At 42.3% G+C, this 25891-nt stretch overlaps 1 long non-coding RNA gene across 1 annotated transcript; it reads right to left on the minus strand.

The window, feature by feature from the left end:
• Window positions 1-138: 138 nt before the first annotated feature.
• LOC138060937 (uncharacterized) lies at window positions 139-25686 on the minus strand. The gene is made up of 3 exons (XR_011134444.1): window positions 25511-25686; window positions 2217-2325; window positions 139-255 (listed from the first exon to the last, which is right to left on the minus strand). It is a non-coding gene; the product is annotated as an uncharacterized lncRNA (long non-coding RNA).
• Window positions 25687-25891: the final 205 nt, after the last annotated feature.

A 25891-nucleotide genomic window follows, 5' to 3' on the forward strand; every position in this document is an offset into this window, starting at 1 on the left:
AAAAGAGAGGGGGAGAGGGGGAGAGGGGGAGAGGGGGAGAGGGGGAGAGGGGGAGAGGGGGAGAGGGGGAGAGGGGGAGAGGGGGAGAGGGGGAGAGGGGGAGAGGGGGAGAGGGGGAGAGGGGGAGAGCTCCCAAGAGGTACCAATACGTCTGAAAACAACTGGAACTTTGTGGGTGAGGTCCTTGACTTCAGCAGAACAGGGTTAATTTGCACGGGAGGAATTTGAACAGATGTTTATCCTTCGAAAGAAATCCTGTAAAGAAAAGTGGTCTTTTTATACAACTGCTTCTTGGCAGAAAGCTACTAAATCCTCACCTCCATCTGTAGCAGAGCTGTACAAAAGACCGGGAAGAGGAGAAAAGGGGAAGGGCCCTGCTCCCAGCATTTATGCGCTGCCTGGCTGTGAGCGCCTTCCTGCTCTGCATGAGCCATTCTGGATCCCACTTCAGGCCACCCAGTTCTCCCTTTTCAGGGTTCTGGCATTTAAAGGAAATTGCTCAATGTGCCATGTGTTCCTCCCAGCACAGTCTCTCTCTATGCCTCTGGACTCAAGTAAAATAGATAGAAATAGCATTTCCCTAAGCCAGGGAAGTTTTTCAAGAACAGATACAGCAAAGGTCTTAAGTTATTTGGAAATTGTATGGGCACTATATAATTACTTTAGACAGAACAAGGTAACATTTTAAACAGGTACTTCTCCTACTAATATTTACATGTTGTAAAATACTTTTTACAGATACTTTCAGTAAAGAATAAATTATCTAAGCTTTTTATACCATCTTTTGTAATAAGCTATTAAATATTTTTTTAAAAACCTCTATTAAATATTTAAGAGGCTTAATTTCTCAGTTCTCAGTAATTTCTCATTTAAAATAAAGATAGCACATTTCTTAAAAGGCTTTTCTTCTGTAAAATAATTGGTAACAATGAAATAAGCATACACGCCATATCCTTCCCAAGGCACTTTGTCAGCCTAAGAGTTTAACCTACTCTACCATCAGCCCTATTAAACTATTATGTCCTAGTGAATAAAGCTGAATTGAGAGAAAAAGCAGAAAGCAACGCCTGCAATTTGTTAGCAGGGGAAAAAAAGAAATCCAGTCTATTGACCATATATACCTACACACACACACACACACACACATATATATGAAAAGCACAATTATGTGAGTTTGACTGAAAGTCATTAAAGCTGGAATCAAGAAAAGAGCAACAGCAAACACCTGCTTTATACACCAGTTTACTAACAGAGCCCATTTCAAGGTGAAACAAATGTAAATGTAACGGTTATTTAGCAATATGCCCACAACGACCTAATTATCCCACAGAAATACTTTGTTCCAGGCCCGCAGCCCTGAGGGCGAGCAGGCGGCCGCGACGGGCCTTGCCTGACCCCCCCACCCCACCCCACAGCCATCTCGGGGCCGCGCGTGGGGGAATCATTTTATCAGCGCGGAAGAACTTTGTTTTTGCCGCTGCTGGAGGGCATTTTGGAGAGGGGCACGGGGGAAGGGGGTCGCGCCTCCCCGAAAGCCCCGAGGCGAGGGGAGGAGGCCGGCGCCGCCGTCTCTGCCGCGGGGCGCTGCTGCCCCCTCGTGGGCGCCCGGCGGCGCAGCCGGCGCCTCCGCCACCTCCCCGCCCCCCGCCCCCCGCCCCAACGGCCGCGGCTCGCGCCGCCCTAACGGCTCGCGCCGCCCTAACGGCTCCCGCCGCCCGGGTGCGACACCACGGAGCCGTCCCCGGCCGAGGCGGCGAGGTAGCTCGCGATCCGTGCATACATAATTTAGCAGCGCGCTATTAAACACTTCCAACTTTCATCATTACTCGGGAAATCTCATTAAATCTCATCTATACAGTGTGCAGCGATTGCTCTGTCAAAACCCCGCTTATTGTTCCCTTCCAGAGCCATCCTCACCCTCAAGAGAAATCCCCGCCGAGGCCCCGGCCTGCTATGATGCCTCTAATTTGCGAGCGCTCTTTTGTGCGAGAATGAACTGTCCATGCAAATTAAGTTTTGTCATTAATCATATTAACACGTTGCTGTCACAGCCTCCTCTATTCACCCTCCCCTCCCGGCCTCCGCTCCCCAAGACACCGCAAACACACACAAAGGCACACACCCACCACGCGGCTCCTCACTGCTGTTTCTCTCCCACGCGCAATCCCGTCTCCGCTGGCCAGCCTTGAACCGCAGGCTCCGTCGTGCACACTCACCTCAGACGAACCCGGCCCGGATGCTTTGCCTGATCAGGGACACGACGGGACTATCACCTCCTGAGGTGAGCCGGCCATTCAGTTTTTGGACAAGTTAAGAGTGAGGCTCCTGCTAGGGAAAAGGGAGATGGAAGAGAGCTGGATCATGCATAAGGAACATATGGCAACTTGCAGTTAGCAGAAACCCTCCCAAAAATGATCATATTGCTCCTGGGAACAAGGGAGGCAGGAAAGGAATTAAAAGATGTGAGCCATGCTTGTTCCCCCACTCCCTTAGCGCGCTCCAATGCAGCAGGCGTTACAGGCACTCTTCCCTTGTGCTGCAGCATGCCCTACTGTGCCTGCCGTGCTCTCACGCTTGCTGATGAGGACAGGCAGGGCCCTTGTGAGCTGCTCCAGCTTCCTGCCCGGTAACCGGCTATGGTGGTCCTTCTGTGGCTTGTAGGATGCCTCAGCTCTGATCTCCAGGCTATGAGCAAGTGCAAGAAGAGACATTCCGCTCCTTGGCTCCCCATGCTGTTTGACGAGCTGTTCCCTGTCACCTCAAGGTCCACAGCAAGTCATAGCAGAAATGGACCAGCTAGAGGGAACTGCTGCAATTGGAACTTTTAATTTAGGCCCTTGAGCCTCACCCAGAAATCTTTGCATCAAGTCACAGCTTCTATGCAAGTCACAGATAACTTTTGCATGATCTGAAGACTTCAAGTGACAGAAAATTCACACCACAGCTAAGTTATTCCAACAGTTAATTAACCTCACTTTAAACACTGCACCTTATTTCTAATCTGAATTTGTCCAGCTTCTGCTTCCAGGCATCTGATCTCATTAGGCCTTTTTCTGACAGATGAAAGTCCCCTCTGCTATCAGCTGTCACTGCCCACATTTGGTACTTGCAGCCTGTAATCAAGTCACTGCTGAACACTGTCTTTGCATAAGCTAGATGGAGCTTCTTTAGCCTCTCCCTGGAAGGTTTTGCACTATTAAATCAGTCATGCAGCTCCTTTCTACATCACTGCCAATTTCTCAACCTCAAATTTTTCGAAATGAACATCAGAACATGATGTTGTATCCATAGATGATCTTATTAATACCACAGAGGCAACAAACCTTCCAGCTTATACCTAATCTTCCTTCCTGATATAGCTTACTAGTCTTCCCAGCTAGTGGGACACAAGGACAAGTCAAGTGCTTAAAGGGCTCAGTTCTGCCCATCTTACTCACACTGAGTAATACTTTCACCAGGTAGTAAGGCACTACGCAACCTGAGTAAGGACACAAAGTTGTGCTCATACAACATGAGACCATTCTTCCAGTGCAAGAAAGCAATATGTTTCTATGCTGGGCCCAATTCCTGTATCTTTTACTCCCAGACGTTTACTTTCCTGCTACATTTACTTTCCTACAGGTATCATTGAGGGAGGCCTGTTCACATCAGCCTCGCTAGTGTAAGGCAAACTGAAGTGAGAAGGCTCTTCGGACATGAGAAAGTTAGCTAAGCGAGGTGGCACCAAACTACAAGTGCGTTCCCTCACTTCTAAGAAATCCAGGAACGTAGCCTAAAATTCAGTTAACATTGGGAGGCTGCAGCAGTTCCCAGCACCTCTTGGACTCCAGCAGACTCACAACAGGCTTCACCAGCAATTTTTGAAGTGTCAAGGCAAAACAAACCCTCTCATAGTGCCTTTTTATAGCATCACATTTTAGCCTCTGCTGGCAGCTGCTCAGCCTGTCACAGCTACTCAGCCCTTTCTACAGGAATATTTCCAAACCTTACGTTTAACGGCAACTGGAGGAAGATGGGGAGGGAAGAAAACAATACTGATGAGAGCTAAAGGAAATAAAACCCATAGCCTCCTAGAATGGGAGAACTGGACTACTCTTATATCCACATAGCATGAGGTATCCACCACCCCAGCACCTCGGCCATATGCACAGACATCTTATATTATATATGTTTGTGGGGAAACGGTTGCTTCTGTCTTCAGCAGCATTTGGAGTTCTCTCTAGGGTGTGTTTGCCTGCATTGACTCCTTTAGAGATGAAAATAGACCCTGTATTCACTCTGGACACGTTAGAGTAGTGTGTGCTGGGCAGTCAGTAGAAACATGCTTAACCCACCCTAATGTCCATCCTCTTCAGTTTCTGCCACAGAGTGAGACTCATGAATCGGGTGCAAAATGGGTCCTCTGCTGGCCAGCCTTCTTCAGTTGGACTCACTTTTAAGTGACGCTTTGTGGCCTCTAAGTTTATTCCAGCGGGGGCTAGGCCACTCAGCAGCAGTTAACAGTAGCAGACAGAATCAGAAACCAAATTCAGCCAAGGGACTGCAGATCAGAAGCAGAGGAGTGCTGGAAGCTCTCAACACAGGATAAGGAGGAGTTGTCCTTTAAATGAAACCTGTTGTCTCCTCCACTGAGAAGGAATAGACAGTCAGGTGTCTGTCTGCTCAAGACCTGATGCAATGCAAACTACAGAGGCTAGGCCAAGCCCCCTTCAAGGAGAGAACAATAACTTCTTCAAATACGCCGACTCCAGCACCTGCAATCCCTAGAGCTCACAATTTTCAAATGTATTTGCATGGCAAGTAAAACTAGTCTCATAAATGAAACAGATGAGTTACATTGGCACAAATTAAGTGATCGCTTGCACTCCAGAAGTATAATCTCTGTGTATGATGGAGATAATCAAAATGAAGTAGATTCTCTTTTAGAAATTAATTTTTTTAGGAAAACGTTTTAGAACCTGCTCTCTCAACTCAAACTGAGTCAACATCTTTCCTCCAAGAATAATCCCACCAAGATCAACAGGACTATTCAGAGAGTAAAGTGCTATTCTAGCAGTAAAGCAGAGGCAGGATAGAGCCTTTTCTCCATACAGCATTATTTTTCATCACTGTCCTACAAAGAACCGCCCTGCCAAAATACACTTCTGGAGAGGTAAGTATTGCTATCAAGGTCTCATTTTTATGGTGGCACAACCAGACTTCTCCACTTGGGCAGCAAACAGAATTTCTGCTCATTACAGCCCAAGGTTTCAACTCTTTCAACTACATTTATCAGAGAGAATTTTTCATTGTGAATATCCAAGTTCTTTCAGTCCCTCACTACAGCCTGTGAAACTGCTCAAAATCTTCCCCACCCCCTGGTGTGTGGCCTACTTAAGAGGCAGGCAGAATTGCAGGCACTGTGTTCAAGGAAGCACAGGAATTGCTTTAGCTCTGTTCAAAGAGGAGGTAGAGCCTCACTCCACTCCCAGCTGACCTCCTGTAAGGAGAGCAGTACACATGTAAAGCAGGCAGCACACGAAAAATGTAGATAGAAATGCCTTCAAAGGAAATCCCTCTCTCTTCCGCTGAATGCCTCAGACAAGACAAATATGCTTTTCCCCTGCTGTAAGCTTTGCCTACCAGGTAGCAAAGGAGTAAACTGGTTGTACAGATTATCTCAAGCAATAAGACGCTTTTCTATACCCTGGATTGATAGAGGACAGCAAAATTAAGTTCTCCTATGAAAGGAAAAGATAGCTGACCCATAGCTATATACAAAGTCACTCAGCTTTCTTCCCCAACAACCCAAGTGAGCTGGTATATGTTTTTGCAGAGATTGCCTGGGGAAGGGAGTAAAGAGCAGGAAGAGAGGCCCTCATGTCAGTTTGTACCTCTGGGTGATACATTAAAAGATCCCAGAACTGCCTTTGACTCTGTTCTTCTGTGCACCCAGGCCAGTATTTTCCCTTACCTTAGCCCGTCTGAAAACGTCAAGAAGCAGATGATCACTGACTATGGATAAACGCTCAGATTAAGGACAAGAGACAATCCCAAGGAGGCGATATGAAAATTAAAAGAAGTAAAAAATATGATCAGTAAAGAAAGGTTGAAGTAGTTGTGTTGGTTTAGCTGAGAAAAGAGAAAACTTACTGGAGATGTGCTAACTGCCTCCTGGAAGACTGCTTTGAAGAAGGATGTGATCAGTTGTTCTCTGGAGTTAACGTAAATAGCATAAAAAGAAATTAAGTGTCATCTGCTGCAAAGATAATCTGGTATGCGCATGAAGAGAAATTTTCTTTAGATAAAGTGTGGAAAACTAGCAAGACAGGCTGCTCAAAGAACTCGTGCTTTGCTGGAGGTTTTTAAAAGGGATTGAAAAACATCTATGAGGAGTGGTCAAGGCATATTTGTTCCCTTTTCCATGCCTAGGTTTGGATTACACGATTGCTCATGGTCTCTTCCAGCACTACATCCCCTTTATTCCTTGGAGCACAAAAAGCACTAGAACATAAATGCAAGGTAAATGGCTAAAGTTCACAATGTCATCCTCGGTACTTTGACCACAGACATTTATCAAGCGTACATCTGTCAGAGGTTAGTGGAAGAAGATCGTGGCAGAAAGACACTGAGACTACATCCCACACGTATTGGAGTTTTTTCATACAGACAGGGTCCTCTTGTGACATATTTAGATATTTTTATGCTTTTCTGGAGGCACTGAGATCAAATTTGCTGCTTTCTGATTCTGCTGCATTGGAACACTATATTCTCATTATCCCCCAAAACACCTCACTCGTAGTAGATAGTGAGTTATAGCAAGTCTACTCAAGTTTCCCTAAACTGCATCAAGCCATGACTCCAACAGGATCTGTCCATTTCTGTCTCATCAATATAAAGCAGCCTCTGCTTTTGTGCTGGGATCATGAGACTTTCCAAGAGGAAAGCGCAGAATAGCTAGATTTGATTTTAGAACACAGGCAGGCTTTATGAGCAGTGGATGCAGACTGGCTGATGAAGAATCACAACTGTCTGGGTATATGGGATAATTGTTCCACTTGGGACTCATTAGCTAATTCTTAAAAGATTCTAATGAAAAGCATTTCATAAATGCAGCATTAAAGTTCCAGAAGCGTAATTATAGGCTGAACGCACGTTTTTAGCACCTGTGTTTTCAACTATGTAAACCAATAGCAGAACATCTTGTGTGCTATTCCTGTTCCATCTCTCAGTCACTAGATAACATAGGATAACTACTGGCAAATAAAAAAGGTAACATTTTTGTTATTCCCATTTCTGTACAAAGCTAGCCCGGTTAGCTTGAGATTGGTTGAAAATTTTACCCCCAGCATGCAGAATCTCCTGTAGCAAGAATTAAATAATAGTGAAGAACAAAACTTGTGCCGGAGGGGAAGGGCACAGACCAAAGAGCTATAACTTAGCTTCCATATCTGTTAGCGTCTGTTGACTTTGGTGCTATTGGATGCCCTTTTATTTGGTGTTAGAAGACATTGCATGCTTAACAGAGCCTGCTCTTCAAGTTGTTAAAAAAAAAAAAATCCTTGCTTTCTTTACTAAAGAGGAAAAATCCAGATCCAGATTCCTGACCTATCAGTTCAGGAACCATTACAAAAATAAGTTTGTTTAATGTCATTCCTCATTTTCTATAATTCAGTGAGAGAGAAGGCAAAACACTGCTAATAAGCTAGCAAGGTATTTGTATGGCACAATTACTCAGCGTTGAGTCCGTAAAACAATTGCACTTAAAAGAAGAATGCAGTCTTGTCCAATCTTTGCCCTAGTTAAATGAAAAAAGCCCATTCAGAACCAGGCTCAAAGACGCATTTACTTTTCTGTGGTTTGGCAAGACCATGCAGGATGGAAGTACTGAACTTCACACAGAATGCATCACCACTGTACGCAGCGCTGCCGTCTTCAAGCCAGCACTATCTGAGCTAAGAATAAGTAGCTCCTATTCTAGCACTAACTGCACTGTTTCTGAATCCTGAACTCTTATCTCTGCTCAACATTGTACCATGGAGAAGTGCTTGTTTGTTTGGACCTAACTGGAGCACCACCATCACAGTACAGGCATGCTACCAGTTGGATTTAAAGGCAAAAGCTCTCATTGACTTCAAGAGACCTGGATGAATCCATCACTGCTCACTGTATTGTGCTCTCCAGACACCAGGAGTCCTATAATGTTTTCTAATTTCTGACAATAGCCTATTAAAGAAACAGAAAAAAGAACAAGCAGGTAGATATATCTGTCAATAATCTGTTGAACCATTGGGCCTGTGACCCTGAGAATGTTGCATTGCAAAAAGAATAAGAAAATTAAAAAAAAAAAAAGGGAAGACCTCAGAAAGATTTGTCATTTTTGATGTTTAAGCAGTATGCACTAGTTGGTTTACTTGCACCGGCAGATCACTAACACGTACATGGAGTGACTCTGCCTCTCTTCTGCCAGTACTTGTCTTTTTTCCTGCAACTAGAAAAATTCCAAATATCAGTATGAATACATAAGGTAATTGTCTTGGGTATTTTCATTGCCAGCAGCGCTAACTACTGCATGCCCTGATCCATTTCAGAAGTCCCATAAATTCCATTCTGCTTCCTCTCCTCCCGAAAAGATTTCCTTCCTCTCTTCCCCTTCCAGCCCAATCCATTACTCCTTCCCTGTCCCTCCTCAGCTCTCTTCATTTGTCATTTGTGTGGCATTTCCTGCTGCCTTCTCTGGGAAGCCTGGCAGTAGCATGTGTGTGAGCATCAGGAGGACAGCTGGCAAGCAGGGAAGGAGACCCCTCTTGAGTTGATGTATTGATCAGTGGTGAGAAAAGGTTCCCATTTAGGGAAAACTAATCATCCACTGACTGCTGTTGTCACTTCACTGGCATGAAGAAGCCAGGTAGAGCTCTGGCTGCTGTTGCAATGAAAAAGAAGCAAAACTCAAATGGTGCTGAGGGAATGGTGAGAAGAATAGTCCCAGACTCCTTGCTAACAATTACTGCGCTACTGAGGCAGGATAGCAGCAGCCACAGCAAGCCGATGCACCTCTTCAGATGCAGTAATTGAAGGCTTTAACATGGCATTTCCCCCTCAAGCACCTGAAGTGCCAGTGGAGAAACAGAAGGGTGGTCCTCTTTCCAGTTCCTATCACAGTTTAAGCAACAACAGATGTTCCCATACACAAGGCTCAACCAGTTAAACTGACTGCAGTGGCAGTGAGACCACAGCGAGATTTTAAATGAGTAACAGCATGTCCTCTTCAAGGAGAAGGCTAGAAACTTTCCTCTTTATTTGTTTAAAAAGAAAAAAAAAAAGAGTTTTCTGTTTCCTAAAGCTCAGAGAGGGCTGAACATTAAGCAAAGCTTAGCTTTCAGTTCTGAGTCAGCCTAGGAGAAATTTTTTGCCTCAGTATTGCTCCTTCAGTCATGCACCAGCCACTTCATGATCACATAACCACGCACATGATTGATAGGAGGAGCTGGGAGGTGGGTAAGTGATATAATTTTGATTATACTTTGAAATGCTCAGGGTTGGAAATGAAGCATGAGATCCCTTCACTTCCCCAAAATTATGATTGCCTTAAAATGCGAGATCTGTTAAAAGTAATAAATTGTTGATTGTTTGTCTATTTTCAGGGTAGACAATAATCAGCTTTTAATCAGCTTTTCATCACAGCTAGAGAGCTATTAAGTCTCTTAAAAATAATTAGAAAACAGAACAGAAAAATATCCTCTAATTGTTTTCCTCCAGGAACTGTGACTTTCTGAATAAAAACTCAAGATTCACCAAAAGAAAAGTTAACTTAGTAGCACAATTAGTTCACTCATTTAACAATGAGGCATTATTTGCAGGACAACTGGAAAAACAAAACAAGAACAACTGAACTGTACCTCTGTTTTTCACAAAACCTGTCTCAATTAGTCATCCACGTCTTTCTCTCAAGCCAGGCTGCATACTGATTTACACACCTGGTTACAGCCAGTACTGCCCTGCTCGCTCCATTTCAAATCTCTCTTTAACGGTTTGTTCTGCCTTCACTTTCTCAGACCACCAGCCTCTTGCCACAGCCTACAGTTTTAGTTCCATCTTGGGAACTGTTTTCCCTCACTCTCCCCAAATACAATTTATCTGCAGTCATACTAACAATGACGGAGCTAAAGAAAATGACTGCCATTTCTCTTTCTGTGGATTGTGTTTTCTGAGCTTGGATGATGTTATGGATATTAGCATCTGAATAATAACCAATATTTCCAGCCAGTGTGGGTAGACACTCAGTTATTTCCATTGAACTTTTTTTTTTTTTTTTAAGGAAACAAATTGCTGGAGACTTCCATTTCTCTGATCGCTGACTAGTCACACAATCCTGTCTTTCAGATCCCCACAATATATATTTGTTTCCATTTTTGGGTAGATGAACTGTGAATACTGTCCTGGGAGAAACAATGCTCAAACTTGGCTGCATTAAACTGAGCAGCCTCCAAATGTCAATATTAGAATTAGCAACGGGTATGAAATATCCCTGCAGATACAACCTTTCTGTGGTTTTAGACTGGGAGCCTCCATCTCACCCATCACTTTTCAGTAGCTTTCCCCACCAATAATCCCATGAAAGCCTACCCTCAACACGCCTCGTTTACTTCCACCCTATTGCAGTATACACCTTTCCCAGTGCAATGGCTGGCTCAAATGTGCTCACCCTTACAGGCAAACAAGATCAAGCAAGATCCTGGGACAAGTTTTCAATAGATACTTGCCTTTTGGGGTGGTGACCAAACAGCGTCCTGTGCCCTCCTATGGTAACAAGCTGCATTTGGTAAGAAGACTGGGAGGCAGACATGCTTCTTTGTTATCACATTGCAGGGAACGTGTCCACAAACCCAAGAAAGCATGCCCTTCTTGAAGGTAGGCGTTAGTCAAATGTAAGTTACCAGATCCAGTAAGAGCTAAATGAACAAACATTTAATGGACTGTAAAAAACGGGTCAGATTAGATTATGGATTTTAGGGGATGACTAACTAAAGAACGTGCAAGGGGCTGAGTTAATTAAGTACTGCCCCACTAGGGCCCTAGTGGCTGCATATTGTTTTAATTTTTCAGTTTCCCATTGGGGATGAATTGCAATTCTCTTTAAAAAAAATTCTTCTTGGAAATTGATCAGTTTTAGACCTGTATGACCTGCTAGTGTCTCTTTAAAAACTGATGGACTGGAACCCAAAAGTGAAACACTCTCACTTTAACGGCTCCCATCTGAATTTCTGCACCATGAGATACATTTTTAAAGAGGCCTGTGGAGAGGTTGCATCATTGATTCAAATTCTAGAGTTGTCACACACAGCATTTCCATAGCCTGGAAATAGGTGAGACAGTCACACAAACTGAAAAAGGGCCATTGACAAGAATGGTTTTAGAGGAAAAACTGCTGTTATTAAAAATGCACTACACCTCAGGGACCATAGCAGGAATCTGTTAGGCCTTTAATACTGGCCACTAATGAATTGCAAAACAGCAATACTAATGAAAAAAGGGATATGGAAAATTACTTATCAGATTTATGTTTTCCCCTCTCCAAGTGAAACCATTTTCTTGCAAAATGACGGGCTTCTTCACCAAGATTAGCAAGAGAGGCTGCAGGTAACCAAATTTTCACTCACCAGAGGGTGCCACTGCATCCAAAAAGAAAAATACAGAGGTTTCATTTAGAGCCGGATGCAGCTTTCTCCAGCAAGTCCAAGCTGTGCCTTGCACTATTTAAGGCAAGCCTCACTTGTTTTCCTGTAGCCATCTGCTGCCAATTTGGTCTGACACTTTGCTTTTAAACCAGGAATGAAGTTCTGCCCACCTCTGTCCTCCCCTGAAATTCACAAAATAGGGCAAAAACTCTGTTTTCTACTCACACAGATTATTCAGTGAGCATTTAAATGGTGTTTTCAAAAGAGACCCGTGGATGCACCTGTTCACGCAGAAGATGGAAGTGAACGGTTGCTTTCTGCTATGGAAACGATTCTCTCTGCTACCGCAGTTGGGCCAAAGTCAGAACTTCATTACGCAAACATACAAACACAGAGTTCCTGCTTCCAAAAGTTTACATTAAATGAGAAAAGGCGAAGGTGGATAGGAGAAGAGAGATAGGGAAGGAAACAACCAGATGCTACAGGTCAGCTTTGCAGGCAGCAGTCTCAGTGTATCAACTTCTTTGCTGTCAAATTGGTTGTAGGCAACATGTCAAAGGATATTAAAAACTAATTAGGAGCTTGCTTTGCAGATGTTTTGGGGGATCTCTTCAAATACTGACAGATCTCAAAAGTCAAAACAAGACGCTTTAAGCATAGAGAAAAATGCCAGTGGGCAGACTCAAAGAAAGGGGCGATAGTTTTAAATCAACCCAACTGGAGGAAAAGTCTTTGCAAAATCATTTTGAATGGCATGGTCACAGCAAGAGTGAATTTGTAAAGGCCTGAGATCTGTCTTTTTTCATCAGGACAATATGTGATAACAGCCCAGCAGAATTTGAGATCTCTGTATATACAGGAGAAGCCCTGTTCTAGGTACATCTTTTGGGAAAGAGCAGGCAGTACTTGGAGTGAATTGAATGTGAGAAATACCACCTACACCCTACCCTGATCCCAAGCAAACATCGCAAGAGGTGAGATGATGACAAAAAGCATAGAGCAGGCATCACCTAAGGTTATTAAGGTTCCTGTAGAGCTGAGAGCTGCTAAAGGGAGCAAGATAGAAAAGGCAGTTAATGGCTACAGTCTTTATAGTATTGGAGGGGACATTCCAGAAACAGTGACTGAATGTAGACCAAGAAAACATGAGGTTAAAAATCATTAAAGGGCCAGATACAGTGGTGTGGATGAGTGGCAAGATGGAGGGAGATCTGCAGGTAGGGTAAACTCTACTGTAGATGCGGAGTTTCATGAAGATGTGCAGCTGCTTTTAGCCCTCTTACTGCTTTTGCTTTGCTCTACGGATATTTAAAAGAAATACATCTCTATGTGTCACTGCATGCAACTGTACTTTTTTATTTTCAGTCGGTGCCTCATTCTCCTTTACTACCACAAAGAGCAAGACATGCTACTACAAATAGCTGAGAGGGGCACAAGAGACATCTTTCTAACATCTATAATACTACAGACACATCCTATGCAAAACCATCTTAACATAATTCTTCCCCTCTGGTGATCAAGAGCATACAGTATTTGGAAAATTTCTGAAGAGGTACCAGTTCGGGGGCAGCAAACAGAACTGCATTACGTCAAGGTTTTTTTGTTGTTTGTTCTTCTTAAGCTTATGGCTTTGGGTAAGTAGGATAAATACTTGGGTATTTATCTGTTCAGCTTCATCCCACTTGTACAATTATCTCTGGTTTTGGCACTTAAGCCAAAGACAGTTAGTTTCTTAATCTGTGGTTTTGTCCTTTTTAATTTGGCTATTCAATTGTATAAGAAATTTCCTAATTATTTCTCTACTTGGAATAGTACCATCCAATTTATTAGCTGTGAATAGCAGTATCTCATGAATAATCCATACCCTTTTGAACCTGAAGGCCTCAACACCTAATCTTCAAGATTATGAAAAATTTCCAATTTAATAATGGAACATTCCTATGAAATTCACCCTAGCTGGAAAGTATTAGCTTCTGCTTCAGAAGCTTCCTCTTCTCCACTTAGGAGGATTTCAAATCAAATAGATCAGTCAATGACAGTGCATCCTCTTCCAGCAGAGAGGCAGAAGTGCAGAGAGGGATCAAGAGCAGGCTGTTGCATGGAGAGTTAGACCCATTTAGACCCATACACTAGTTGTCAACATTCATGCTTGAAACATGAGAGTTTCACTGAGAAGATGGCAGACCAGGCTTTAGTACTGTCATTGTTGCTCTGTGCTTGAGTCCATGCTAAGTTACCAGAGCTCTCAAACATGGTGCTCAAGCCTTGCCTAAGCTGCAGTGCAACAGTGTAGAGACAGCCATAGCTAATCTGGGACTCCTTGAAGCTTTGTTCCCCCAGAGACCTCTGGCCTTTGGACCACTTACCTTCTGAGATTCATGCCCTGAGGGTAGAACTGTAGCCACACCCTGTCTGTATATCATGCAGTGTTCAACAAAAATGCTTCAGAGTAAAAGCAAAAATCCAGGCCTTGCTCCCTTGGCCCAGAAAGATCAGTAACCATATCTCTGCTGTGGCTAGGTAAGTTTCAGATGAATTTTGCACAATCAGCAGGATTTTTTTGAAAACATCTCTAGATAAGATCTGCTGAGTGCCGTGTAATAAAAATAAAGACAGACCAGACTTGACAAGTTTGCAATTAATTCTCCTCAGCTCTTATTTACATCTTTGATCCTGGCAGTCTTCCTCTTCAGAACGAGGAATACTGGCTCCCATTTGTTACTCCTAACATAGCAAAATCCATAATGTAGCAGGTGTTTGCTACTCATTTCATTGACACAAGTATTATGTTTAATCAAAAGCTGAAGCAAGACAAAAATGAATAAAACAAGATAAAGCAAAGCAAAGGCTGAAGCACCAGCCTATTCTCATCCCGCCACGTGTTAGCAGGGAGTTGCTGGGTAACAATCTCAAAGGGTAAAATTTGCCTGCCTAGGACCAAACCATACACTGTATTGTCAAACTCTCCCAGGGAAGCTCTATAAAGACATCCTAACATTCTTCTCGTGTCCTGTGGACCAATATATTTCCCCAAGATTTTAAAAAGGCACTCTCCAATCCCATCCCAGCATAAGCGTGAGCTATCCAGAACATACCACTCTTTCCAGTCACCCAGCTGAGTTACTTCACACAGGACAGCCATGAGTCTAGCATTAGGAGAATGCAAAGTCTGAAAAGCTTTGTGAACCAGCTGATGTCTTAACCTAGAAAGCTATCAGAGCTGTCTAGAAAAGGTAGGAATGACTAAGCTTCAAAACAACTGCTGGACAATGCAATTGCAAGAGAAAAGCAGTGACCAAAGGACCTGAAGCAGAAGCCCAGTCATGCTTGTCAAATGATGTATTTGTAGCTGCACTGAGATTTGAGAAACTGTATTCTGAAAAACAGGATCTTCAAGCTTGAAAGCCACCATGACTTGGGAGTCACTTGGAATTTAACCATGAGAATTGTTCAAGTCTTACTCAAGGCACAGTACTACATGCATAATTATTCCCCCTGGGGAATCCCCCAAGGGAACTTGTGTGGGTGCTTGCTATATTACACGAAACGGAAAAACAGAAGAGTTTGCAACACAGAGCAGCCCCTCCAACAGAAAGCCATTAATCTCCTCTTTAATAAGAACACTTGCTGTTGCCTAAGAGCGCAGCTCCCTCTAACAACTCCTCCTCTAGGAGCAATGACTGCACATAGCTTTGTCTGGTACATGAGCGCACCCAGCCAATTTGACATACACTCAGAATCTAACATATGCCCTTCAAAGCTGATGCTCAGGCCTGCAAACTTATTCTATGCGGTGGAGCCAGGCCACCTCACTGCAGACAGTTGGGTTGTGCCCTGAAGACAGCTGCATGATATCAAAAGCAACATCAGGGCCTCCTTCTCTTTCATGCAGTGTTGCCGTTTGATTCATCTAAAGTTGGGCAAAAAATAGCAAGCATTTTAGCCTGGGATTTTGCCATCTTTGATATTCATACTACATGTTATCCAAAAGCAGAATTTGCCAGTCCCTAGAAAAACAATCAGGCTTGACTTCCACCGCTAAAGATAAAGCCCTTGAACATCACTATTGACCAGAGTGGACTATTTTCGTCAGGGTGCATTGCACTGCACATTAAACTTTTGCAGTCACGGCCTATGTAAGCTAAAGTTGGGACAAATAGTTTCAAGAACTGAACGCTCCCAATACATGAGCAATTTTCAAAAGAATAATTCACAGAAGACACTGTGAAATCACACTGAAAATTAAAAACAGAAATCAGAAAAGGATCTTATGTAATCCTTCAGGTTATGTTACAGTATATTGACATATACAACAAATTAAAATAGCTAATTCAGCTTACTGCCTTCCACTGATAATTTTTTAATTAAGTCACTTATCTTTATCTACATATTTAAGAATTTAGATCTTTCATTATTCATCTCTTAAAGAAAATCAATGTTGTCCTTATTTGCTACAGCTCAAACAAGCAAGCAGTATTAGCTAAGATAAGGCAGCCTAATAGACAAATAATTCATTAACTTTATTAACAAGTCCTAATAAAATGCTGTTGGGCAGATTTTCATATTCCTAGAAGTCTAAATTATGAACCAAAAGCTTAATGATGTTCAGTTTGACTCAAATACACATACTGAATTTCTTTAAAACAAAAACGATAAGTAAAAATGAAAATGGGAGAAAAATATTACAAGTGTTCAATTAAACATTTTAGAGAGTTCATCCCTAATACCGAATTATATTATAAAAACCACTATCAAAAAGCTTGATAGTGTGGGATGAATTAAGAGAACTGCGAGCTAATCTATAGCACTGGTTAGATGTGAGGGTCTTAGTGCCTGTGCACTATACAGTTTTGAAATATTTGCACATCAAAACAGGCTCTGGTTTTACACTTGGGATCCTAAAGCTTTATAAAAGACGCTGTGAAAAGAGTAAACTTTGAATCTCAGTTTCTTCAGGAAGCAGACTTTTTCTAGTCATCTTAAGTGTCCTTTTCTTCTCAGGGTGACCTTAACGTTCAGATTTGTAAAATGGTTTCCCCTTGTGTTCAATCCTACTGTGTAATAAATTTTAAAAATGACTATTTATCTTCTTTAATATATTAGTCATATGTAGCAGGAGAAGCCTCTTCGGGAATTTTTGCTATCGAGTTTGCTCTAGCTTAAGTCAATGCTGATTTAGAAAAAATAACTTACGTTTAGTAACAAGCAATCATGAATATATTTATTGGAATGACATCTTTCCATTCTCCTTCAGCAACACGTTTAGTTTATCCGTTGCACCGCTATATGTCGGTGTATATTTACAGTGACCACGGCAATCTGAAGATAATGCTTTTACATTACCCATCGTATTACACTTTTACAAGCTTGATTCACTGATATTTGGAAAACAAATAGGTCTGATGGTTCTGGAAAATGTAAATGAAATGCAAATTAACCAGGCAGGTGTAAGTTATGTTTATTTGTGAAAAGTGAGAATCAGTATATTGCTCAAAAACTGTGACTATTGCAAAAGTTATATTAGATCAAATTTAAATGTTTTCAGATTTTGCCTTGCTAATCATGACCTCGGCTGCTTACACCATATAATGACAATAATGAATAAACATGCTGTGCTTATGAAGAACTAGAACCTAACAAGCTGATCAATTGTTAATTCTATAAAGTAACTAAAACGTGTCTCTACTATCAACAAGTAAATCAGATTCTATTTGTGGGACTAATGCACCTTGTACATATCCTCCAGCTATCCTGCCATTCTCTATAATAATGTAATTATCAGTTTGGTCATATTTAAGTACAACCTGAACGAGATTTTTTTTCGTCTTGAGGGTGGGAAAATAGAAAGAAAAATTGTTTTGCTATTTAAAGAGAGACACTACACTTGTTTGGAGGATCCAGATTTTCCATTTTTCCTCCAATTAATAATATGCAGTTATTCATTTCAAAACCAATTATTTTACAATATTATTCTTAAATCTTACAGGCTATTATCAGACAATCATTCCAGCAAGGAAGGCAGCCCTTTTATTATTAAAGCCCTCTTGCTCTAAGCCCCTGTAACAAAGAATTTAAACAAAAGACAACAATACTCATTAACTGTAACATAAGATGTTACTTCTGTAGAAAAATGCATTTAAAACAAGACCAGTTTGGCTCTATTCAGTCTTTATTTTTCTTCTTCAAAGAGGAAAACACAAAAGATGTATCAATTTTTCAGCCACAATACAGTGATATGCATTCCAAATATGCTAATTACAAATAGCTGCCACTCTCATTTGCAAGAGAGATTTACCAGTAATAGTTTATTTATCACCGAAGATTCTGTTCACGAAGAAGAATGTGTAACACATGCAAAAACACAGGGGAAAAACTGAGTTGTGCTGAAAGTACCCACTTTCCTTCTAGTTTCTACAGCTTCCTGCAAAGAGCCTGCGTAAACACAGCTACCTGTTCATCCACTTAACATTACAACTCATCTCAGTCGGGGGTGTAACTAGAGATCAAAAGTAACCTGAAATGCGTGATAGGTGAATGATGCACATGGATAGGATGAATAATTGGATTTAATGTTGTGGCACTTTTTTTCAGAGTTATAAAGAGTAATTATTCTTAGAGGTTTGGGGCTTCTATGTCTGTTCTATTGTTAAATTTAAATATACATCACAAAAATACATTAGAAACATCTACAGGAGTACGTTACACTCATTCTGCCAGAAACTGTCCATCCCCCTTCACCTCAGCTCCATCCTTCCATGTCAGTTTGATGTAGAAATGGAGGGAGAATCTTTTAACTTGACTCTCTCTCAATGTAAGAGAATCAATGTAAGTTTTTAAAAGTAACTTTTTCTAATAAAATTTTGTTCTTTTAACGGCCTCTAAGCAGAAACATCTATTACTAAATAAAGGCTGAATAAATCATTTAGCAGCATACCAAAAAATGCAAGAATAGCTTAGTACTGAAATAATTATTCTGCTTTTTTTCTCTTCAGCCCCAGGTAAGCCTACAAACCCTATAACCAGTAAATATTTTCACAGTAAAACTGCTATTCCAGTAGTACATTTCGGCTAAACAAGCCAATGTCAAAAACTCTCTTATGTTCTTCCAAATAATGAATATTAATTCAAAGGTTCAGAGGCACTATTTAACTGGCTGATATAACAGGAAAACACACATGACACTCCTTCTGTATTCCACAGAATTATTAATCCTTTTCAGATTCAATGAGCTATTTTATGTGCAAGTCCATTCACTGGTGTAGACATGTGTTTGGGGAAAATTTTACAGCACTTGACTTCTAACCATGGTGCTTCACAGTCATTAAACTGACAGTACTCAGTACAAATATTAATGCAGTCAACATAAGCCCACCAGACAATCAGGATCAGTCTTTTACAGCTACCTGTTTTCATGCTGGGCCAATTCCAGTGAAATCAGTGAAATACTCATGAAGTGAGGCACAGCTGCACGTATGCAAAGAGGAGAAGGACGTTTAGCCTGATAATAGCACCGCCAGCTGACCACCCCCATTTCCCAACATTAACGTCACTGGTTCTCTGAATCTCAGTATTCCTTGGGAAAAAAGCAGGGCTGACTGTGGCCGCAGAGCTTGGTTTCAGAACAGAGCAGCCACAGCAGCCTTTAGTCTGCCCCGACTGTGGCTGATGAAGCAGTTATCCTGTTTTCCCATTCATACAAGAGGTGGAACGGACTTGTGAATCCCCTTCCCCGTATGCTTGACGAGAGACAATCCAGGAGCAATTCATCTGAGTAACATGAGGGAAGGCTCAGCCAATTTCCCTCAAGAGCTGATACATGTGGTGTGCAGATGGTGGTGGAAGAGAGTTGCTGGGCATCACTAAGATTTCCTTCACGCTCAATCATATTTTCTAGGAACAGGGCATATCCCAAATATGATCCCTGGCAACAGCAACGAGAGGACGTAACAGCAAAGGAGAAGAGATGAGTCCTCCTTCCCTCCTTGTAAGCACATGCGTCGGGCATTTGTCAGGAAATTGGAAGGAAACATCCAAGGAGTCAAAAGCTTGTGAGCTGCCCAAACATCCAGGCTGAGGAGGATCACCAGCAAGTACAGCTTCTCTATTTCCTTTTTAGAATCATAAGGAAGCAAGAGTCCCAAAGACTAATTTAAGTAGGGCATATTTAACCCCACAGCTTTTGTCTGAAAGCATACTTTTGTTAAAGGCCTCAACCATAACTGCTTCATAGCTTAAACAAAACAAAAAATTTAATTTAGGACTCTTAAGTTAAATGAATTTTGCTAGGAAATTATAACACTGATGCATTATATTCATTTCTGAAGTAAGACATTTCTCTTCTTGTCTCTGATGTTATTAGCATGTTACAGTGGCTTAGATTAAAAAGGAAACATTTACTTTATCACCCTGATATCAGCTCACTGCAATATAACATTTCTGAAACAGGAAAATATCACAGCTTAGCGCCGTAAATTCAATACTGCAACAAGATAAATCCTTCCTATTAATGTAAACCGCTGTACTTCACAACATATCTAAACCTGCAATGTACTTTATTTGCTGATCAAACTACCATAAACACACATAATTCTCATTGCATAACGGAAGCAGCAAAGATATCCAAGGGTAACTATAGTCTCTAGACTGAAAACAGCTACAGCCTGGTCCTTCAAACAGATTCACTCATGCAGGGATGTTCCCATTTAGAGATGACAATGTAAAACACCACAGCCTGCACAGCTAGGCTCTAGATAACACAGCACATTACATGGCAGTATAGTGACTCCTTAATTACATCTGCACAGAACACAGACTGGAAACTCCTTTTAACTCTTAAAATGTATAAATCCCAGAGGTCACATATGAAAGCCTAGGTACCCTATCAATTAAGAATTTTTCAAAATTTTCACTGAATATCTGAAATCACACTGAAATGACTTAGGAAAAGATAAAGTAATTTAATTTTGTTGCCAAAAAAAAAAAAAAATCTAACCATTCAATGCTGCTAGGCATTCCTATAAAGGAGAAACTATATTTTCTCCTTTCTCCCTTTACACTCAGATTAATGCTCTGAAACTTGTGCCAAATGGGAATTTGGCAGAGTTTAGAAAAACGCAAACATGAATTACTAACCTGAATTATGCAAATATGAACCTGAGATTTGTAATTTGTTTTTAAAAGCTAAAACAACTTGTGTTAACTGGTTTATCCACGTCAGGCACTTCTAGTTTAGTTAGATTTTCTTTTCCTTGTTGCAAACTACAAAAAGGCCTATGAATGCTTGAAGAACTAAAACATCAGAGTCCTACCCTCTCCTTTTAAGGGGTTAGTCACTTCCAGACTCGGCAGGTCCAGGCTGACTTCGAATACTACCGTATCCTTCAGCTCAGAAGGATATAGTGTATCCTTCAGCTCAGAAGGATATAGTGTATCCTTCAGCTCAGAAGGATATAGTGCATGACCAAGACATGTCCTGCAGGTGGCAGCTTGGAAAAGAGAAAGGGACAAGGGCTCTGCGCTGAGGGTTTTGGGACTCAGTTCTTTAATCCGACTTCTACCATCATGTAGCACAGAGGCTTGAGGCACTCCTACTTAATATGTTTATCCTACTTGTAATATCTCACAGCACCTGCCTTGTAGCACGCCTGCCATTTTAAAGGTAGGAGAGAGAGAACTTGTGCTGGCATTGTGCAGAGGGAAACACCCTCCAAGGAGAAAGGCCTGACCTGACAAAAGCTTTTATCCCACAGATGTTCCCTGTAAAGCATAACTGAAATTGAAGCACAACAGAAGGGAGGATAAAAACAATAGGTCGCCTTTGGGGTGACTCAGATATGCTGCTACTTTCATTCCTTTGAGCTTTGCTCTGGCATAGCTGTACCAACTCCAAGAGAATCAGCCTTTCAGCTCACAACCTTTTCAAAATTATCACCAAAAAATAAAATAAAGCAACACTGGTGACACCCACAGTCCATGTTTCCTCCCTATAAGCCTTTAGGCTAGCAAAGAAGCCTGGCTTCTTTGTGACAGAGCCCAGTAGAAATCCCTGTAGTTTGCAAGCATTCAGGATGCTTTGCAACTGACAGCTAGCATTGCGCTGCCTAGCCTCAGGTGAAAGGGTGCTGTGATCTTCTGATCTTCAGGATTGGCAATGGCTTCAAAACAACTACTTGCCTGATAGTTATCAAATTTTTAAAAAGGAAAATGAGAAGCTGAGAGAGTTTTCCTCCTGGACCTCGAGAGGAGGCGAGGAGTCCCGGGGCCATAAACTATAAGAATAAGATGTGGGAAATCTCTCACCTTGGATGAAAATCATGCATATAGGACAGTTCTTTATCCTGAATACTCCTCCAAAATCCAAGATAAAACAGTACCCGCAAGACTTTCCTCAGGACACTGGAATGAGGCTCAACACTCCAAGGCATCTTGCCGCTCCATCTTAGCATTTAAATTGGCAACAAGTTTAAAAGAATAAAATATTTGTCTTAGAGCATCTAAGTGTTATTAAAGATTGGCATTCCAAACAAAACAACTTATTCCACCCACCAAATCAATGAAATTAAATTTAGTTCTAGATTAAGAACTTCATTTTGCATTGGCCAACAGAGCTAACTGGTATTGCAAGAAGGCAGTATTTTCATGACTTTGTAGGAAGGTTTATTCTCGATTAACCACCTTCCACCAAATATCTTAGTGTTTGCCTCATAAATATACATTATTTATAATACTTGAGCAGTGCTAGCCAAATTCTGCACTTTTCACTCAAAGCCTAGTCCTAAATCAGGCAGTTTGCCTGAGAGAGGACAGCAGGTGTTGGCCTTAGATTAGTAAGAGATTGGCATGGGGAGACCAAGAGCTGCTTCAAACAAATACCACTGACTAGTTGCCAGTTCAGATCTAATCCAGACCAGTCACACCTGGAGGGCAGTATCAGGTAATGCTGGCATACAGAGGTGTATGACCAGAACTGGTGGTCTTAATGCAGTTCTTAGCAACTTATATAAATCTCAGTGAAGTCAATAGGAATTTTTGGGTGCAAGTTAAGTCTTATCCCAGAATTACTGGAGCTGGGGCAACCTTCTACGCATCCAAGCAAAGGGGCCGTGGACTAAGTGGGCATGGACCCAGGCTATCTCTGCACCCTGACAAGGCAGAAAGCTCTTCAGTATTAGACCGAAATCTATCACCAAGCCTCCTGTATCATTCTGCATGTGTTTTTGATCAGTATTGAGGAGCTTTCAGCTATCAGAGTATATCAAGTCTGTACCTTCCAAAGGCACTGAAGTCACTCAAAAAAAAAACCAATAGCAAACATCGATGTGAAACTAAAGGCAAAAAAAAAAAAATCTGCTACAGCATTATCTAAACATAAGGTAGTAAGTAATAGCATTAAAAAAAAAATCTATTTCACACAGATGAAAATCATTACAGGTCTCTGGAGACCCTCTCTGCAGTAACCCATGTCATTTCCTAGCTGGTAAAAATATGCCAGAGAATATCAAAAGACGGTAACATTCTTCTAATTTTAATATTCCTCTAATCCAATAACGAGTTGTTTACTGCTTTCTAATTTAAAGGTAATTCATTAGATGTATCCTGTCACGTCTTATTGGCATCCAAGGCGTAAGAAGCATGCACACCTCTGAGGCATGTCAGTCGTACTGCTAATATTTCACACGGTTCCCTTAATATAAATGGCTACCGAAGCAAGGGGCACTGGTAAGGGAGTGTGTGCATCTGCTTATATGTGTGTGTATATATACACATAAATTGCAAACAAAAGCATTAAACAGCCCAGGGTCTGAACACTGGACCCAAAAAAATGAGTTGAACAGTAGGAACTTTGGCAAACATGAAAAAAAATATTTAAGCTAAAGTCATCTGTGTGTGAAGAATATTTGGGATACTGACTGAAAGGTTCACATGCAGCCTGTGCTGAAGCCCACCCCTGCATTGACCTACGTGGCACTTGAATGAATTTGTTGCAAAATGATGAAGTTTAAGGAAACATTAGACAGGAGAGCAGCCTGAACTTAGAAATGTCCTTTTCGGGAGCCAGTGCCCGTTTGGAAACATCTGTTGTAAAACTGCAAAAACTGCCAAAGCCAGCTGACTTTGAGTAACACGACAGCAGCGCAGAAGAAACTGAGGCCGAGGGCATCAAACCTTCTAGACCTTGGTAAGATGGAGGCAAAGAGGTTTAGCGGGTTCAGGAAAGTGCAAGCGCGACCCATTAGCACGCAGTGGTGAACGTACACGTTCCTTCGCCATGAGCTACAGTAGCATCCACCCGGGTGTACGGTTTCCCTTCCCACTCCACTGCCAGAGAGTCTACGCCTACCTCCACTTGAACATCTCTGCTCTAAACAGTAAGGTAAAGGAGGCAATTTACTACAGGTAGATCCAGTGTGTGCTCAAACACGTTCAGGCGGCTGTCCTGCAACAAAGGCTGAGAACTCGTTGGCTGTTTATGTTCTGCCAGCAACAAGCTCAGTCACATCATATCTATCTGTATCAAGGAGCTAATACTTCTGTTTTTAATACTCTCTCACCAATAAACGAAGTCTTTGGTCAGCCAGACTGAACACGTGCACGTGACTCTTTAATGAGCCGTGCCTATCTCACAGAGGTGGAAGGAAGACACGAGACTGAGAAGCACAATGAAACTGTGCTAGGAATCCTCCCCATTTGTCCAAACTTGCTGTGTTTTAGGAGCACGGCAGGATCACCACAGCAGTTTGGAAGACAGTTTGGGTCAGTACGCATCCAAAACCATCACCTCATTGGCTGTCGATGATGTCATGCCCGTGCATTAATCCCCAGTGACTGCAGGTTTAACATCACACACATCACCACATCATCTACATAAAGACGATGAACATGAGTCTTAGAGGAAATTACTGGAGCGGAGAATAAAGCAACTTGTTGAAACAGGAAGAGTAGCATCTCTTAAATGACTATTTCCAGCCTCTATTTTCGAAGTGAAGTTGGAGGGGTCTGGAAATAAAACATGCCTCACCAAAAGGAGTGTGTATTGTTATAGCTCTATTTTAAAGAAAGTATATCTTCAAGATCTCCCACTCAAAAAAAGCTAAAAGTGTCAGCGGTGAAAAACCAACTCATCTAGGAAATAGAAGTATTTCAGGAGCTATAAAATTGATAGGTGAGATTAAAACATTTAGACCGAAAAAAAATTTAAAGACAAAAGTAAAAAAGTAAGAATGATATATGTAAAGGAAGCCTATCCAATTGCTAGTGACTTCTTTATCACTAGAAACACTAGAATAACTATGACAGTAAATTAGTTACATACACACACACACACTAATTCATACATATATTTAAATAATACAAATTCTTGGAATGGTGCAGATTGCCACTCTTGCAATCACACTCACAATGCCAGAGCTCGCCCACCCCTCAGGGTTCACAAAAGCTGTACTTAAGAGCCAAAAATCCCAGAGACTTCCAGCAAGGGGGGGTCTGCGGGGTGCCTGGCTGCGCAGAGGAACCCGCTGCCTCCGAACCGAGGGCAGCCTGCCAGACCCAGATGGCCACTCGGAGAACAGATAAGTCACTATTACTCGCCGCGCTCCTGATAATTGCACTCCTAAATGCAAGTTACCACGCAGATTAAGCGGTGCTTTTTCCCAGTGCAGCTGCCTCCCCTCTGCACACATCACCCCTCCAGCCCACCCGGGACGGCAGACCCTGGCAGCGATACGCAGCACCAAGCACCAGCCAGGGCAGCCGCGGGGAGCCCTGGGGTCTGCAGCCGGGCAAGCCCCAGCTCAGCAGCCGGAGCCGGCGCCTCCTGGCACCCCATCCCCAATTTGCTCCTGGGTACCGCGTACCTGGCCGCTGTTTCGTCCAAGGAGGGGCTGTGCTGAAGCGCGATGGAGGCAGGAGCAACCGTGTCAGCTTGCGGGGCAGCCACTTGCTTCGGCACTGTGCGGGAAGGGGGGGCAATCACCTAGCAGGAGAACAAGGAGCGCGCCTGGATTTCAAGCTGTGAGGCGGATGCTCCGCACAGACTCCTGCCCGTAGCGGCGCATCACCCAAAGTGGCTTTGGAGGTCCCCTCCCACTCCTCCTCTTCAGAGACAGGAGGAGGAAGCACAGTATTACAGCTTTTATTTCTCTTCCACCTCTGCGGGGCTCCCTGGTCCCTCCCTTCACTTCTCCCCTAGCGTACGAGTCCACCGTGCACATTAAGTGCAGATCTAAAACTGTTTC

The sequence above is a fragment of the Struthio camelus genome, chromosome 14 (assembly GCF_040807025.1).
Source record: "Struthio camelus isolate bStrCam1 chromosome 14, bStrCam1.hap1, whole genome shotgun sequence".
Lineage (NCBI taxonomy): Eukaryota > Metazoa > Chordata > Aves > Struthioniformes > Struthionidae > Struthio > Struthio camelus.